Genomic DNA, 18307 nt, shown 5'->3' on the forward strand with positions numbered 1-18307 from the left:
TGGGGGTGCTGCCAACCAGACAGTATGGAGGCCACGTTGGAGCCCCCGTGCGATGCCCACCAGGTGGGTGAGAAGCAGGGAGGATGACCCGTTGGGGGGGAGTGCCCACCGGGCGGGTGAGAAGCAAGGAGGAGGGAGCACCTGGGTAAGTAAGGTAGAAGCAGTGAGGGATGCCACCGGATGTGGGAGAGAAGCAGGGGGTTTGGGGTGCCTGGGTAAGTAGGGGGAGTGTGCTGCCAGGCAAGCGCGGGGGAGGGGGGGTGTCGCAGAATGGGTGAGAAGCGTGTGGGTGCCCGCCGGGCAGGAGGTGCCATCAGGCGAAAAGCGGGGAGGGGGCACGCCAGGTAAAGTGGAGGATGGTGTGAGGTGGGGGGGGGGGCATCGGGCGGGAAGAAGGGGTCGCCACAGGGTAAGAAGGGGGATGTGTGCTGCCAGGTGAGGTGCTGGTGGGGATGCCGTCAGATGGGAAAGAAGCAGAGGATTTGGGGTGTCTGGGTAAGTAAAGGGAGGGGGGGTGTGCCGCCAGATGGGCGAGAAGCTGGTGGGGTGCCAACCAGACAGGAGAGAGGTTAGGTGGGGGCAAACCCATGTCGAGTAAGAAGCAGGGAGGATGACCAGGTAAGTGGGGGGGGGGCCACAGGGGGTGAGAAGCGCATGGGAGTAGCCCCACCAGGGGTGTTTTGAGAAGTGTGGGGGCATTTTGAGCAGTGGGTGTAGTATGCGCAAGGGGAGCAGTATGGGGGTATTTTGTGCAGGAGAGCAGTATGTTCAAGGGGACAGTGCGGGGTATCATGCGCAGAGGGGACAGTGTGGGGTATCATGCGCAGAGGGGACAGTGGGGGGTATCATGCGCAGAGGGGACAGTGGGGGGTATCATGCGCAGAGGGGACAGTGGGGGGTATTAATGCCAGAGGGGACAGTGGGGGGTATTAATGCCAGAGGGGACAGTGTGGGGTATTAATGCCAGAGGGGACAGTGTGGGGTATTAATGCCAGAGGGGACAGTGTGGGGTATTATGCGCAGGGGGGACAGTGTGGGGGTATTATGCGCAGGGGGACAGTGTGGGGGCAGTATGCGCAGGGGGGGCAGTGTGGGATATTATGTGCAAGGGGGACAGTGTGGGGTATTATGTGCAGGGGGGACAGTGTGGGGGCAGCATGTTCAGGGGGGACAGTGTGGGATATTTTGTGCAGGGGGACAGTGTGAGGGCATGATGTGCGGGTGGTGGTGGTGCATTACGGGAGCGGAGGTAAGGTGGGTGGTAAGAACGGGGGTCGTGGGGGATGCCCACCGGGCGGGTGAGAGGGGAGGGGTTGCCGCTGGGTGTATGTGTACCTGATACTTGGGATGTCTCACACCCAGTCCGCAGCACATGCTGCTCAGAGAGCTCCTGCCAGTGCCTGCAGCAGTAGGAAAGGAAGGAGGAAATGGAGCTCAGTGTACTGACTCCTCCCACTGATCACAACGGGTCACGTGGGTGTGATGTCATCACAGGTCCTTTAGCCCACTATAATTTAGCATCTACCATATGCTTACCCCTTGTGCAGCCAGCGCCCCATATATCCCCCCTCCAGCCTGCTCCCCATATGCTTTCCCCTGCAGCCAGCGCCCCATATGCTCCCCCCTGTGCAGCCTGCTCCCCATATGGCCCCACAGCCTCCACCCCATATGCTCCCCCCTGTGCAGCCTGCTCCCCATATGCCTGCTCTCCAGCCTGCGCCCCATATGGCCCCCCTGTGCAGCCTGCTCCCCATGTGCTCCCCCCTGTGCAGCATACTCCCCATATGTTCCCCCCCTGTGAAGCCTGCTCCCCATATGCCTGCGCCCCATATGCCCCCCCAGCCTACTCCCCCTTGTGCAGCCTGTTCCCCATATGCCCCCCCAGCCTGCAACCCATATGCTCCCCCCTGTGCAGCCTGCTCCCCATATGGCCCCACAGCCTCCACCCCATATGCTCCCCCCTGTGCAGCCTGCTCCCCATATGCCCCCCCAGCCTGATCCCCATATGCTTGCCCATCCAGCCTGCTCCCCATATTCTTTCCCCTGCAGCCAGCGCCCCATATGCTCCCCCCTGTGCAGCCTGCTCCCCATATGGCCCCACAGCCTCCACCCCATATGCTCCCCCCTGTGCAGCCTGCTCCCCATATGCCTGCTCTCCAGCCTGCGCCCCATATGGCCCCCCTGTGCAGCCTGCTCCCCATGTGCTCCCCCCTGTGCAGCATACTCCCCATATGTTCCCCCCCTGTGAAGCCTGCTCCCCATATGCCTGCGCCCCATATGCCCCCCCCCAGCCTACTCCCCCTTGTGCAGCCTGTTCCCCATATGCCCCCCCAGCCTGCACCCCATATGCTCCCCCCTGTGCAGCCTGCTCCCCATATGGCCCCACAGCCTCCACCCCATATGCTCCCCCCTGTGCAGCCTGCTCCCCATATGCCTGCTCTCCAGCCTGCGCCCCATATGGCCCCCCTGTGCAGCCTGCTCCCCATATTCTTTCCCCTGCAGCCAGCGGCCCATATGGTCCCCCCTGTGCAGCCTGCTCCCCATATGCCCCCCCAGCCTGATCCCCATATGCTTGCCCATCCAGCCTGCTCCCCATATTCTTTCCCCTGCAGCCAGCGGCCCATATGGTCCCCCCTGTGCAGCCTGCTCCCCATATGCCCCCCCAGCCTGATCCCCATATGCTTGCCCATCCAGTCTGCTCCCCATATTCTTTCCCCTGCAGCCAGCGGCCCATATGGTCCCCCTTGTGCAGCCTGCTCCCCATATGCTTTCCCCTGCAGCCAGCGCCCCATATGCTCCCCCTGTGCAGCCTGCTCCCCATATGGCCCCACAGCCTCCACCCCATATGCTCCCCCTGTGCAGCCTGCTCCCCATATGCCTGCTCTCCAGCCTGCGCCCCATATGGCCCCCCTGTGCAGCCTGCTCCCCATGTGCTCCCCCCTGTGCAGCATACTCCCCATATGTTCCCCCCCTGTGAAGCCTGCTCCCCATATGCCTGCGCCCCATATGCCCCCCCCCAGCCTACTCCCCCTTGTGCAGCCTGTTCCCCATATGCCCCCCCAGCCTGCACCCCATATGCTCCCCCCTGTGCAGCCTGCTCCCCCATATGGCCCCACAGCCTCCACCCCATATGCTCCCCCCTGTGCAGCCTGCTCCCCATATGCCTGCTCTCCAGCCTGCGCCCCATATGGCCCCCCTGTGCAGCCTGCTCCCCATATTCTTTCCCCTGCAGCCAGCGGCCCATATGGTCCCCCCTGTGCAGCCTGCTCCCCATATGCCCCCCCAGCCTGATCCCCATATGCTTGCCCATCCAGCCTGCTCCCCATATTCTTTCCCCTGCAGCCAGCGGCCCATATGGTCCCCCCTGTGCAGCCTGCTCCCCATATGCCCCCCCAGCCTGATCCCCATATGCTTGCCCATCCAGTCTGCTCCCCATATTCTTTCCCCTGCAGCCAGCGGCCCATATGGTCCCCCTTGTGCAGCCTGCTCCCCATATGCTTTCCCCTGCAGCCAGCGCCCCATATGCTCCCCCCTGTGCAGCCTGCTCCCCATATGGCCCCACAGCCTCCACCCCATATGCTCCCCCCTGTGCAGCCTGCTCCCCATATGCCTGCTCTCCAGCCTGCGCCCCATATGGCCCCCCTGTGCAGCCTGCTCCCCATGTGCTCCCCCCTGTGCAGCATACTCCCCATATGTTCCCCCCCTGTGAAGCCTGCGCCCCATATGCCCCCCCCAGCCTACTCCCCCTTGTGCAGCCTGTTCCCCATATGCCCCCCCAGCCTGCACCCCATATGCTCCCCCCTGTGCAGCCTGCTCCCCATATGGCCCCACAGCCTCCACCCCATATGCTCCCCCCTGTGCAGCCTGCTCCCCATATGCCTGCTCTCCAGCCTGCGCCCCATATGGCCCCCCTGTGCAGCCTGCTCCCCATATTCTTTCCCCTGCAGCCAGCGGCCCATATGGTCCCCCCTGTGCAGCCTGCTCCCCATATGCCCCCCAGCCTGATCCCCATATGCTTGCCCATCCAGCCTGCTCCCCATATTCTTTCCCCTGCAGCCAGCGGCCCATATGGTCCCCCCTGTGCAGCCTGCTCCCCATATGCCCCCCCAGCCTGATCCCCATATGCTTGCCCATCCAGTCTGCTCCCCATATGCTGGCCCCTCCAGCCTGCGCCCCATATGGTCCCCCTTGTGCAGCCTGCTCCCATATGCTTTCCCCTGCAGCCAGCGCCCCATATGCTCCCCCCTGTGCAGCCTGCTCCCCATATGGCCCCACAGCCTCCACCCCATATGCTCCCCCCTGTGCAGCCTGCTCCCCATATGCCTGCTCTCCAGCCTGCGCCCCATATGCCCCCCCCCCCCCAGCCTACCCCCCCTTGTGCAGCCTGTTCCCCATATGCCCCCCAGCCTGCACCCCATATGCTCCCCCCTGTGCAGCCTGCTCCCCATATGGCCCCACAGCCTCCACCCCATATGCTCCCCCCTGTGCAGCCTGCTCCCCATATGCCCCCCAGCCTGATCCCCATATGCTTGCCCATCCAGCCTGCTCCCCATATTCTTTCCCCTGCAGCCAGCGGCCCATATGGTCCCCCCTGTGCAGCCTGCTCCCCATATGCCCCCCCAGCCTGATCCCCATATGCTTGCCCATCCAGCCTGCTCCCCATATTCTTTCCCCTGCAGCCAGCGGCCCATATGGTCCCCCTTGTGCAGCCTGCTCCCCCATATGCTTTCCCCTGCAGCCAGCGCCCCATATGCTCCCCCCTGTGCAGCCTGCTCCCCATATGGCCCCACAGCCTCCACCCCATATGCTCCCCCCTGTGCAGCCTGCTCCCCATATGCCTGCTCTCCATATGGCCCCCCTGTGCAGCCTGCTCCCCATGTGCTCCCCCCTGTGCAGCATACTCCCCATATGTTCCCCCCCTGTGAAGCCTGCTCCCCATATGCCTGCGCCCCATATGCCCCCCCCCAGCCTACTCCCCCTTGTGCAGCCTGTTCCCCATATGCCCCCCAGCCTGCACCCCATATGCTCCCCCCTGTGCAGCCTGCTCCCCATATGGCCCCACAGCCTCCACCCCATATGCTCCCCCTGTGCAGCCTGCTCCCCATATGCCTGCTCTCCAGCCTGCGCCCCATATGGCCCCCCTGTGCAGCCTGCTCCCCATATTCTTTCCCCTGCAGCCAGCGGCCCATATGGTCCCCCCTGTGCAGCCTGCTCCCATATGCCCCCCCAGCCTGATCCCCATATGCTTGCCCATCCAGCCTGCTCCCCATATTCTTTCCCCTGCAGCCAGCGGCCCATATGGTCCCCCCTGTGCAGCCTGCTCCCCATATGCCCCCCAGCCTGATCCCCATATGCTTGCCCATCCAGTCTGCTCCCCATATGCTGGCCCCTCCAGCCTGCGCCCCATATGGTCCCCCTTGTGCAGCCTGCTCCCCATATGCTTTCCCCTGCAGCCAGCGCCCCATATGCTCCCCCTGTGCAGCCTGCTCCCCATATGGCCCACAGCCTCCACCCCATATGCTCCCCCTGTGCAGCCTGCTCCCCATATGCCTGCTCTCCAGCCTGCGCCCCATATGGCCCCCCTGTGCAGCCTGCTCCCCATGTGCTCCCCCTGTGCAGCATACTCCCCATATGTTCCCCCCCTGTGAAGCCTGCTCCCCATATGCCTGCGCCCCATATGCCCCCCCCCCAGCCTACTCCCCCTTGTGCAGCCTGTTCCCCATATGCCCCCCCAGCCTGCACCCCATATGCTCCCCCTGTGCAGCCTGCTCCCCATATGGCCCCACAGCCTCCACCCATATGCTCCCCCCTGTGCAGCCTGCTCCCCATATGCCTGCTCTCCAGTCTGCGCCCCATATGCCCCCCCCCCCTTGTGCAGCCTGTTCCCCATATGCCCCCCCAGCCTGCACCCCATATGCTCCCCCCTGTGCAGCCTGCTCCCCATATGGCCCCACAGCCTCCACCCCATATGCTCCCCCCTGTGCAGCCTGCTTCCCATATGGTCCCCCTTGTGCAGCCTGCTCCCCATATGGCCCCCCAGCCTGCTCCCCATATGCTCCCCCTTGTGCAGCCTACTCCCCACAGGTTTATTACCTTAGTGTCGAAAGCGCTGGCACGGGAAGTCAGTGGCAGAATGGCAGAGCATGTAGCAGCATTCGGCGACGGGTAGAGAGTGAGTGGCTGGCGGGTGACAAGCTTAAGTATATAGTGGTCGGTGACGTGCTGGTGACATCGTGTGGTGGGTCAGCGGGCATCAGACTGACTGGCGCCTGAAAATCCCGCGCAGCCGGGCAAGTCAGCTAGCGTCCGGCACACAGGTCAGAAAATCCCGCGCAGCCGGGCAAGTCAGCTAGCCTCCGGCACACAGGTCAGAAAATCCCGCGCAGCCGGGCAAGTCAGCTAGCGTCCGGCACACAGGTCAGCTAGCGGGCATCAGACTGACTGGCGCCTGCAAAGCCCGCGGCGCGCAGTATGTTGTAGCATGGGCAGACTGAACGGCGTCTGAAAAGCCCGCTGCTGCAGTATAGTGGTCACATGGGGTGATCACGTGATGGTCACGTGGGATGTGACGTAATGTTGGTACGCCTGGAGAGAAGGAACTAGACACTACCTTGAATTTAAAAGACAGACAGCAGCATTGCCCTCCTCTCTCTTCCCTCCACTTTGTACAGTAAGATACAGCACCACACAATCTTCAGTGCCTCCCCCCTTCCCTCTCATCTCTCTCTTCTGGGGAGGGGGAACATGATAATGTGTGTTGGGGGTGGAGAGACATGTTAATGTGTGCTGCGGAAGGCATGGTAGTAACATGTTAATGTGTACTGGGTTGGACTTGGAGGGGGTAAGTGTCATATGGGTTTTCTGCTTTAATAGCTCGGCTTTGTGGGAGGTTGGCATTGCAGTTGTAGAGTAATGTAACATGGGCGGGGAAAGGGGTGCAGGGGACCAGTAGTGTAAAGTATATAGGCAGTGGGGTGCAGGGTACCAGCAGTGTAGAGTGTGCATAGTGTATGTGCATCAAGTTGGGTGCAGGATAGCAGCAGCAGTGTTGTGTGTGTGTGTGTGTGGGGGGGGGGCAGTGGGATAGGGTAGTGACAGTAGTAAAGTGTGTGTGGGGTGTGGGGGTGCAGTGTAGCATCAGTAGTGTTGTGTGTGCGGGGACAGGGGGTAGGGTAGCAATGGTAGTGTAGTATGTGCGGGGAGGGGGTGTAGGGTAGTGGCTGTAGTATAGTGTGTGGGGTGCAGGGTAGCAGTAGTAGTGTAGTGTGTGGGGAGGGTGTAGGGTAGCAGCAGTAGGGTAGTGTGTTCTGAGAGTGGGGTGCAGGGTAATGGCGGTTGTATAGAGTGGGCAGGCTAGCAGTGGTAGTGTAGTGTGCGAGGAGGCGGTGCAGGGTATCATCGATAGTGTAGTATGTATGTGGAGGGTAGCAGCAGCAGTGTGTGCAGGGTAGTGGCAGTAATATAGTTTGTTCAGGCAGTGGGGTGCAGGGTAGTGTAGTGTGCGGGGAGGGGGTCCAGGGTATCATCAATAGTGTAGTATGTATGTGGAGGGTAGCAGCAGCAGTGTGTGCAGGGTAGTGGCAGTAATATAGTTTGTTCAGGCATTGGGGTGCAGGGTAGTGTAGTGTGCGGGGAGGGGGTCCAGGGTATCAGTGATAGTGTAGTATGTGCGGGGAGTGGGGTGCAGGGTAGAGGCAGTGGTGCAGTGTGTGCAGGAAGAGGGTGCAGGGTAGTGGTGGTAGTGTAGTATGTGCAGAGATGGGTTTGCAAAGTCCCTGCTTGTTTTACCAAAATGTCCTTTTTTGCAGGGGGGAGCAAAATTTATAGTTAACAAGCAACAAGCATGTAACTTCCCCTGGCTAAAGTGCAAATTATTCCGCATGGCAACAAGCATGTAACTCCCCTTGGGCAACAAGCCTAAAACTCCCCCTTGGCAACAATCCTGTATCTGCTCCTGAGCAATGAGCATGTAACTCGCACTGGCAAAGAGCATGAATTCCCATGTGGCAATGACCAAGAAACTCATACAAGGTGCATGTAACCCTCTGGCAATGAGCAATTAACCCCCCATAGCAAGGAGCATGAAATATCTGGCAAGGAGCATATTACACCTGGCATACATCAAGAAACCTCTGTCATCGAGCAGGAAAGACCTGACAACAAGCATGTAACGCTGGTCAGCGAGAATGTAGGTAAGCAGCAGTTATGTTGCATAATACAGTATATAATAGGTATTACGGTTTGTGGTATAATATGTAATAGGCATTGTTGTGTATTGTAAAATATATAATAGGCATTACGGTGTGTGGTTTAATATGTAATAGGCATTACAGTGAGTGTTATATAAGATGTAATAGGCAGTAAGGTGTGTTGCATAAAATGTAATAGGCATTACGGTGTGTTGTGTAATATATAATAGGCATTACGGTGTGTTGTGTAATATATAATAGGCATTACGGTGTGTTGTATAATATATAAAAGGCATTACGGTGTGTGATAATATGTAATAGGCATAACTGTGTGTGGTATATGCAGTGAGCATTAAAGTGTATTGAACAATATGTATAGACATTACTGTGTGTGGCATAATATGTCATGGGCATTACAATGTGTGGCATAATATGTAATGGCCATTGCCGTGTGTGACAATGTGTAATGGGCATTATGGTGTGTGTAATTCTGGTGCAGTGTGTCTAATGGGCTCTCCCTCTCATAGTGTGTCTAAGGGGCTCTATCTGGTGCAGTGTGTGGTGTAATGTGAATTGGTACTAATATGTGACAATGCCCTTTCCACATGCCCTTTATTTTTACCTACATTTAATAAAAATCGTAAGCCAAAATCGCATTCAGTATCGCAAGTAGAAAAAGACTGTGCAGAACAATTTATTTTTACTATCGCAGGAGGGCTATGCTGCACAATTCAGCATGACCACCGCTGCACCCCCCTTCCCCGCTGGCCTTGCCTGTTGATGTTTTAGCCTTGCCTGTCACCGATGTCTCTAAGTATAGTGATGTAGGAATCTACTGTTATGCTGGCTCTGTCCATTTTTGATTTGGCGCCGCCATGAGGCCACTTCCAGAAATTTCCAGGGCCACTTTTAGTCCCCAATCCGCCCCTGGTTCAGAGCCATGAAGGATTAATAAAGGCTGGATTTACTCCAGGTTGGGCAATCTTCTTTGATAGAAGGAATATCAAGGATCCCAAGTCGCCTGAAATTTTACTACATTATCATGAAGGAGAGCTGAAATATATTCCATTGATGCCAAGTACCAAATGTTATTAATCAAGGCTTTCGTGAAAGGGACAGAAGCTGGTTTCCAATCTGAGTCCAGTTATTTTCATGTTTATCAAGTGCCATCCATTCTTTGGACTGGATTTGGCAGGAACCCTGCTTTTGCAATGGACACCAAGGCAATTTTATAACCTTAAAATGAGTTATCTTTCTTTCTCAGCTTTATCCCCCTCAATTTATTACCGTACAGCTCACCTAGGAAATTAAGAAGAGGAGACACTCCATGGACTCGGCGATAGACAGTATTGGAAAATGAGCACACTAAGCCATACATCAACACCTTTTCATCAGGACATGTGGCTTCCAAAAGTGTAAAAGAACAGTGAAACAAACAAACGGAACAGTGTACACTCTTACCTACAGTATTTATATAGAGACTATTAGGCCCGCTTGAAGCAAATGCTTTGAAAGCTAGTCGATGTAGTTTCACTTGCTGCTAACAGATGGCAGTGTTTTGAAGTCACACGGACACTAGACACATATAGATGATAACCAGTGCTTTCTCTGGCTGTAGCAAGTAGAACTACCAGGGTGTCACATGGCCTGGCCAAAGTGTGACGTTTGCCTGCCAGGCGGTTTACTGGATAAACTACAAGATGATAACTTGAGGAGGTAATATATTGTATCTGAAGTTAGGGAAGGTTAAAAACCCGACCAGGACAAGACCGCCGGACCAAACATCAAAATCTGCAGTCCAGAGCTTGTAGCGTCCGGTCCGGGGGTGTCCTGTCTGGGGTGGGGGCTGCATGTGACACCGGTCACCAGGGAGAGGAGGAGGGAGAGAATAAAGCTTCCTGTATGGTCCTGGCATGTAGCAAAAACCGGACGGTCCAGCCCACATGGGGAGGCTGTAATCTCCCCTCACCCATGTCCCTGATGATAGCTATCACAGGGACCCCCCGGATAAGACCCCCCCGGACGGGACACCCCCAGACCGGAGACTACAAGCTCCGGACTGCAGATTTTGATGTCCGGTCCGGCGGTCCGGGGTTTAGTCCGGGTCCGGTTTTTACATAGTACCTGTCAAACTGCATATAAACTATGTTTATATATTATACCACATATGTGAATCCCTCCCACTCCTGCATATGCCCCTGATAAACTTATTAATTTATTATTATTTGTATGGATTGCAATCTTAAGCATATGGGCTGCGCTAGTTTGTGTATGTGTGACACAGGCTGGGAGCCGGGCTAATGACCTTGTGCGGGTTTGCACCCAGGAAATCGCACACTATTAAAAAAAAAAAAAAAGACAAATATGAACAACTTTATCATCAGCGTGGACTGCACCTGGACACAAGAAACTTTTAAAGCCTAACAACCAACTATGCAAAAGCCGTCAACATTTTGGAGTTATTTTTAGCTGTGTCCTCCAAGCCAAGTGTCATTCTTTCCATTTTATGAAACAATAACATAATCCTAAACAGAGATTCAACCTCAGTACATAACTTACAGTATGTAATGTTTCTGTCTGGCAATGTCAATTAAACAGCCTGTGTTTGGAAAGCTTAGCAGGTCTGTCTAGCCAGCAAATTAGTAGAATGTACTAATGTGTATATTTGTGATACTGATGGACGTGAGGTTCAAATTAGTTGCTTTCAATTTATGTATCACTATTAAAAACCTAAAACCACCAAAGGATTCAAAGTGATCCTTCATAAGGATATTTGGAAATAGTATTAAAGTATTGAATTGTTACAAAGGGGAACTTATTTTATGGAGCTCATGTAGAGTTGGCAGGGCCGGATTAACAATGGGCCTAATGGAGCTAAAGCTCCAGGCCCACTCTCCAAATAGCTGAGGGCCAGGGCTTTCCAATGAGCCCAGCTCTGCGTCGCTAGCCCCCCGTGAACCGGAGATACCGCCAGGCAAAGCTGGAACGTTTTCCCCATAGGATAACATAGGACCCGCTAATTCCGACCTCCACCCAATTCCAACAGAATCACAGAAGCTCAAGGTTGACCTCAGTCTAACCCAAATCACTTGTCCTTCAATCTGATACCAGGCTGGTCAATATGGGTTCATTGGATCTAGAGATATTGCAGGTAAACTGATTTTTTTCATTTCTGAAATGTAATTTCAAGGCTGTTCATCGGTGGCGGCTCTTACCATTATAAAGGAGGGGGGCTGCCGCAATGCACATGAAGTACACACAATTATATTTTATTTGTGTATAAAACAAGGTTGTGAAACAAAGTTTGTGTACTGTCTCAGATACTGAATTTGAATGCCAAGCAATCATTATCTTTCAGATATTTAGTGCCAGGTACATATCATGTTCCCAATTGTGCTGTTACAGATGTCCTCAGTAGTGCCAGTTACATATCATGTGCTCAGTAGTGCTGTTACAGATGTCCCCGGTAGTGCCAGTTACATATCATGTCCCCAGTAGTGCTGTTACACATGTCCTCAGTAGTGCCAGTTACATATCATGTCCTCAGTAGTGCTGTTACACATGTCCTCAGTAGTGCCAGTTACATATCATGTCCCCAGTAGTGCTGTTACAGATGTCCCCAGTAGTGCCAGTTACATATCATGTCCCCAGTAGTGCTGTTACACATGTCCTCAGTAGTGCCAGTTACATATCATGTCCCCAGTAGTGCTGTTACAGATGTCCCCACTAGTGCCAGTTACATATCATGTCCCCAGTAGTGCTGTTACACATGTCCTCAGTAGTGCCAGTTACATATCATGTGCTCAGTAGTGCTGTTACAGATGTCCCCAGTAGTGCCAGTTACATATCATGTCCCCAGTAGTGCCAGTTACATATCATGTGCTCAGTAGTGCTGTTACAGATGTCCCCAGTAGTGCCAGTTACATATCATGTCCCCAGTAGTGCCAGTTACATATCATGTCCTCAGTAGTGCTGTTACACATGTCCTTAGTAGTGCCAGTTACATATCATGTCCTCAGTAGTGCTGTTACAGATGTCCCCAGTAGTGCTTTTAGCAAGAATCCCAGCTGTCAGGATGCTATCATTCACTATATGGACAACTGCATCCCGGGATGCCGATGCCGAAATACCATTAGCCGGTATTCCGGCCAGGGAAAGGGGGGTTAGGTTAAGGCCCTTGTGGGGAGGGTCAGGCTGCTATGAGGTAGAGTTAGGCGGAGGACAGTTGGAGGGTATGTATACTTACCTGACCCTTGTCAGAATCCTTCCTTCGGGATGCCAGCATCATTATTATTGCCAGCATCCTGACCACCAGTCATCTGTGTGTATTCCATATGAGTACGGCTAAAATACAGTAAGTATGTATACTTACAAAATGTAGCCCATGATGACCAAAAGAAAGAATACATGTGTGTCTGTGAGTATGCAAACTGATGCTGACCGCCAGTTGCTTCTTATTCTGATACTATCACTATTGTAATGTTGCTTTTGCAATCTACAGTACTTGCAGTTCAGCAGCATTAACCAGATTTGTTATATTTATTTTTTTAACCACCTGCATCTGATGGGACTATGCCAATCTGGGCTATCCCTGAGACAGTTGTATCTGATGGATTGCCTAAAGCAGGCATGTCCACACTATGGCCCTCCAGCTGTGGTGAAACTACACAGCTCAGCATGCCTTGCAATAGTATTAGCATTCCCTAATAGCAAAACTGTGGCAAGGCATGATGGGACTTGTAGTTTTACCACAGCTGGAGGGCCTTAGTTTGGACATGCCTGGCCTAAAGGCATCTTCTGGAAGCTGAGTATATATCAAGATATCAAGGGAAGGCACTTTGAAATGAGTGTGCTTTTAGCAAGCAGCAGTTCAAATAAATGGGTAGTCACTCCCAATGGTATACAAAGAAAAGGTTCAGGAAGGGTAAAACTGCGCTAGATATATATTCAACATATATCAACTTTCTGTTAAAATTATTCACCATTAATATAGTAAATACAACATCAAATAGACAGTGAATACTATAAAATAATCATAAAAATAGAACAATTAATTGAAAGGGAAGTAAAAACCTATAGGGATGTACATTCAGTACAGTGACGTGAGCATATGGATAGTCAAGGTGCCCACAGACGCATCAATTATCGAATGCGTTTTGTACTTTTTAAGCACAAATTGCATCTTATGTACAATTATTGGATGGTGTTTATGGGCTTGTGCGATGCGATGCGCGTTCCCGGGAGCCCGATATTGTATGTCTAAAAAAGTACGTGCTGCACGTACTTTTTAGACTACATCTGAAATTTAACATTACAAACATGGGTTCATCACATCACATCTTATGCATCCAAGTGCACATCTCATAGCAAGCTGGAAGAAAAATTGTATAGAACCATTGTACAGACAAAAACGCATAGCGCAGTACAATTGTAGCATCTGTGGGCACCTTCACCCTTTGTGTATCCGCCAGTACTGGGGAAGTCCAAGCGAGTTTTATGAAGAATAGATGAATTTCCAGTGAATGAGGAGGTGAAGTCTCTTCCTTCTTTTTACAAAGTGACACCGGGTCCTTAGGGAGGTGGCGTGCCTCCAAACCAATTGATTGCCACGGTATAAGGAAGGGGCAAGTGCCACTAGTCCAAGCGGTGGTACAGTGGTAAACCTCCATTGGATTTGGTGTCAGTCGCTTCTGGACATGAAGTGGGTGGCTGGTCCGTAGATAAGACAATGGATAGGCAAGAACCTACGCGTTTCGCTGCTAAATGCAGCTTTTTCAAGGAGATCACAGTAGCGTAACTAAAATGTATGTGCCTTCCCCTCACCACTGCATCTGCCGCTGCCAACACCTGGTCCATTGCTGATCTGCTGCTGGCCCACTGGTACCAGAAGGTGCTCCTCTCTGTGGTCCAGGCTCTCCTCCTGTTAAAATAAAACTTGCAAAATGGCCTTACAGCAGACCATTATTAGGATGCAAGAGGAGGTGGACTCCTCCTCTAGCATCCTCATTAACATCTACTGTGAGGGGGGTGGCCATTTTGTGAGGTGTATTTATAATATAAATGAGTAGCACTGGGACTGCAGATCTGCTGGTCCCGGCGTGTTGGCAGCAACAGATGTGGTGGTGGTCGGTGATGGCCCCATTAACAGAGCAGTAATAGCTTCCACAGACCCTGCGGTGCCCAAACTTACCTAGCGCCTCCAAGCCGCCATGGGTTCTGTGGAGCTATTGTTATGCCACTGAAAGAGAAGTGGGAGGCCCCGGTGCACAACTGAGCAAGAAAATGAGGACATTTGGGTCTCTAGTTTGAGAAATAGATGCCTCACAGGTCCTAAACTGGCAGTGTTATTAAATTGCACCCACAAAACGCCAGTGTCAATGTCTACAGTGAAGAGGTGACTTCGGGATGCTGGCTTTCTAGGCAGAGTGGCAGACTGGCCAATAAAAGGAAAAGATTACTTTGGGCAAAAGAACACAGACATTGGACAGAGGAAGTTTGGAAAAAGTGTTATGGACAGACGAATCAAAGTTTGAGGTGTTCACACAGAAGGACATTTTTTTTAATTAAAGTTTTTTATTGAGGATTGAGCATAACATGGATAATGACAGTTTACAACAGAGTCCTGCAGAGCAGGAAACAAAAGTATTGAGAATCAATTTGGCTAAAGAACAAATGAATATGGTTTTAACAGGTATTTGACATGTTGCTTTTGTCTATAGGTCTGTTTGGATGGGCGCAGCTGGAGGACCGTACATAATCAATTCTAGAGTCAGCTAACATGAAGAGCAATTGGTGGATTACCTGAAACAATTTGGGTCTCATACCATTGCGTTGAACTAAAACATTTAAATATTTGTGCCTTGAGCACAGTTGATAGAGAGTCAATAAATCCCTCCCAAATCTGAAAGAATTGTTAAGGCGTTCTTCCTTCTGCAAAGAGGCCTCCACCCACTCCATGTGGAACATGTGGAAAAGCTTCGCCCTGAACAACTGAATGGTGGGGGGCTCTGTTTGGATCCATTGATGGAGGATACATTTACGGCCCACTGCTGAGATGATTAGCATCATTTTCTTACTATCTGGTAAAAATGGGGACATTGGGGAAAAGATACCTAGAAGTGCCCATTCTGCTGTCAGCGGGAGGTGGTTTAATAGAAAAGTCATTGAAACCCCTTGTACTTGTTTCCAAAAATGGGCTATAAGTGGGCAGTCCCACATTGATTGTTTGAACGTAGCACCTGGACTGCCGCATTTTGGACATGTGTCCGTCTCTGAGATACCCATGATAAAACATCTATGTGGGGAGAGATGTCCGTTGTGATAAATATTGTATAGCATTTCTCTATACATAGAGGAGGGCAACGTCTTCCATGCATATTGAAATGATCGCAGTATATGTTTTAATGTATATTGGGGAAAGACCTGTGTCCATGTGGACATGCCTGTGCGTGTGGTCGCAAGATCTATAGGAGTATGCAGTATCTGATAATAAGTGGATATGGCCCTTCTAACAGAGGTGGGGCGAAATAGGAGTGTATCTAGGCAATTGGTTCGGTCTGAGTGAGAGGTGTCTCAGAACTGAGCTTGCGTAGTGTTGTGCTTGATATAGTGCCAAGGCCTGTGATTGGGAAGCGTGTATTTCTCCACTAGATTTTGGACTGTTAATGGGGCTGTTGCTGAGTCATTCACTAGGGCTTTTATATGTAATATCCCTTTCGCACCCCAATCTAGAAAAGGGTGGGAAGCTTCCCCATTTTGAAACTCCAGGTTGGACAAGAGCGGTAAACATAGGGAATGATGACTATTTAGGTTATGTTTGTGTCTGGAATGATGCCATACTGTCCATGTTGTCATTAATAGAGGATTTGGGGAGATTGTGTCTGGAATGTCTTGTTTGTGATTATGTAAAAATGATAATAAATGTTGGTGGGGTAGAACAGAGTGATCTATATATGTATCAGTATGGTTTGTTGTATTATGAATCCAGTCTCTGATGTACCTATAGATACAAGCCTGATTGTAGATTCGTAAATTCGGGAGATTCATACTCCCATTGGATACAGGCTGTTGAAGTTTTAACAGACTTATTCGTGGTCTCTTATTCTGCCATATGAATTTCCGAAATGCTGTATTAATGGTTTTTTCATCCGCGATAGTAAGGTGGAGGGGTAACATTTGTAGTGGGAATAAAAGTTTCGGAAATATTATCATTTTTAGGAAGTGAATTCGACCCAGGTAAGATAGCATAAGGTGTTTCCATTTGTCCATTTCTTCAATGGCTGTTTTTCAGCATTTTGGTGATATTTAATCTATATAAGTCATGTAGTCGTTTTGGAATATGGATTCCCAGATATTTTATTGCACCCGAAGCCTACCTAATGCGACCCCCCCCCCCAGCTCAACGCGGACGGCACTCGGGTCCTATGTATAGGCCCTGGGATTTGCTCTGGTTAATAGAAAAGCCTGAAACCGAGCCATATTCTTCTATTTTGTTTAATATAGTCGTTAGGGTCCTTTCAGGCTCTGTGATATAGAGCATTAAATCATCGGCAAATGTGACGACCTTTGTTTCATGTGGTCCCATCTGCACTCCCCGGAATGTGGGCCAGGACTGAAGGAGACGCAGAAGGGGGTCGAGCGCCACATTGAAGAGAAGCGGGGACAGGGGACATCCCTGCCTTGTACCTCGTGCTATTTCTATAGGGTGGCTTCGTTCCCCATTTATTATCAATGATGTCACTGGGGAGGCGTATAAGTATTTGAAGAAAGAAGGACATTTTTGAGATGCAGAACAAGTGAAAATATGATGGAAGAGCACGGTGGAAGTATTGTGATGGTCTGGGGCTGCTTTGGTGCTGGTAAATGGGGAGATTTGTACAAGGTAAAAGGGATAAATAAGGAAGGGATTTTAAATAAGGAAGGGTATCGCTCCATTTGCAACACCATGCCATACCCTGTGTACAGGAGCCAATTTTCTCTTACAAAAGGATAATGACCCAAAGCACCTCCAAATGACCTCCAAATTATGCACAAACTGTTTAGGGAAGAAGCAGGCGGTTGCATTCTCTTCAGAATATCCCAAGAAAATTACAGCTAGAATGCCAAAGGTCTGCAATGCTGTAATACCTGCAAAATGCGCATTCTATGACGAAAGCAAAGTGAAAAGGACAAAATAATTTTTTATTAAAAATTTATTATTTCTAACCTTGACAATGTCTTGACTATATGTTTTATTCATTATGCAACTCCTATCATGAATAAAAGTCAGTTTTTATGTAGAACACATAATTGTCTGAGTGACCCCAATCTTTTTAACAGTAGGACAATGGCAGATTCGGCAAGCATTGACTGACCATGTGTACAGCCTTGTGTCACTACTTGCCTAATCTGCCGTTGTCCTGAAGCACTTTTTCCCATATATGCACTGCACTCCAACTGGCAATCTGGATTTATGTAGCAAAGGCACCAATCAAGTTGACTATATACTATTAAGGCCCATACACACTAGACTATTTTCAGCTGAAAATCGCTCATTTTGTCCGTTTTGAGCAATTCTCAGCTGAAAATCGGCAAGTGCATATGGGCCACCGATGGAAGACTAGCAATGATGTGCGCTTCCGCATCATTGCTAGCGAAGTACACCATCGGCTGGTTTTACCAGCATGCCAGCGATGATGGATGGTTTTTCATCCATAATCGCTTTGTGTGTACGCAGCGATTGGCTGAAAGATGATACAATTTCAGCCCGTGGACTGCTCCGGAGCCTCCCCTTCTCCCTCCCACTTCTCCTTCCCCCTGCTCTGTGTTTTCATGATGCAGGGAGAAGCCACACATGACCATCCGTTTGTCCGTTCCTGCCCATCCGTGCCTGACTTCCCTCATGCTCGTCCATACCAGTCTGGCTGTCCACCCTCCCTCCCGCCCGTTCATACCCCCCTGCCCCCGTATGCCCGTACCGTCCTCCAGGCAGTCTTCAGACTCACCAGCTCGCAGCAGCAAGCAGCTCCTCCAGGCAAAATAAAATAATCTCACTTTAAGTGAGTAGCCACTGCCACCAATGTCTATGAGTATAAAATGATATACACAAATGACGTACATTATCATATGGCGCAGGCTAG

Source organism: Crinia signifera, chromosome 4 (genome assembly GCF_055691185.1).
Source record: "Crinia signifera chromosome 4, ASM5569118v1, whole genome shotgun sequence".
NCBI classification, from domain to species: domain Eukaryota; kingdom Metazoa; phylum Chordata; class Amphibia; order Anura; family Myobatrachidae; genus Crinia; species Crinia signifera.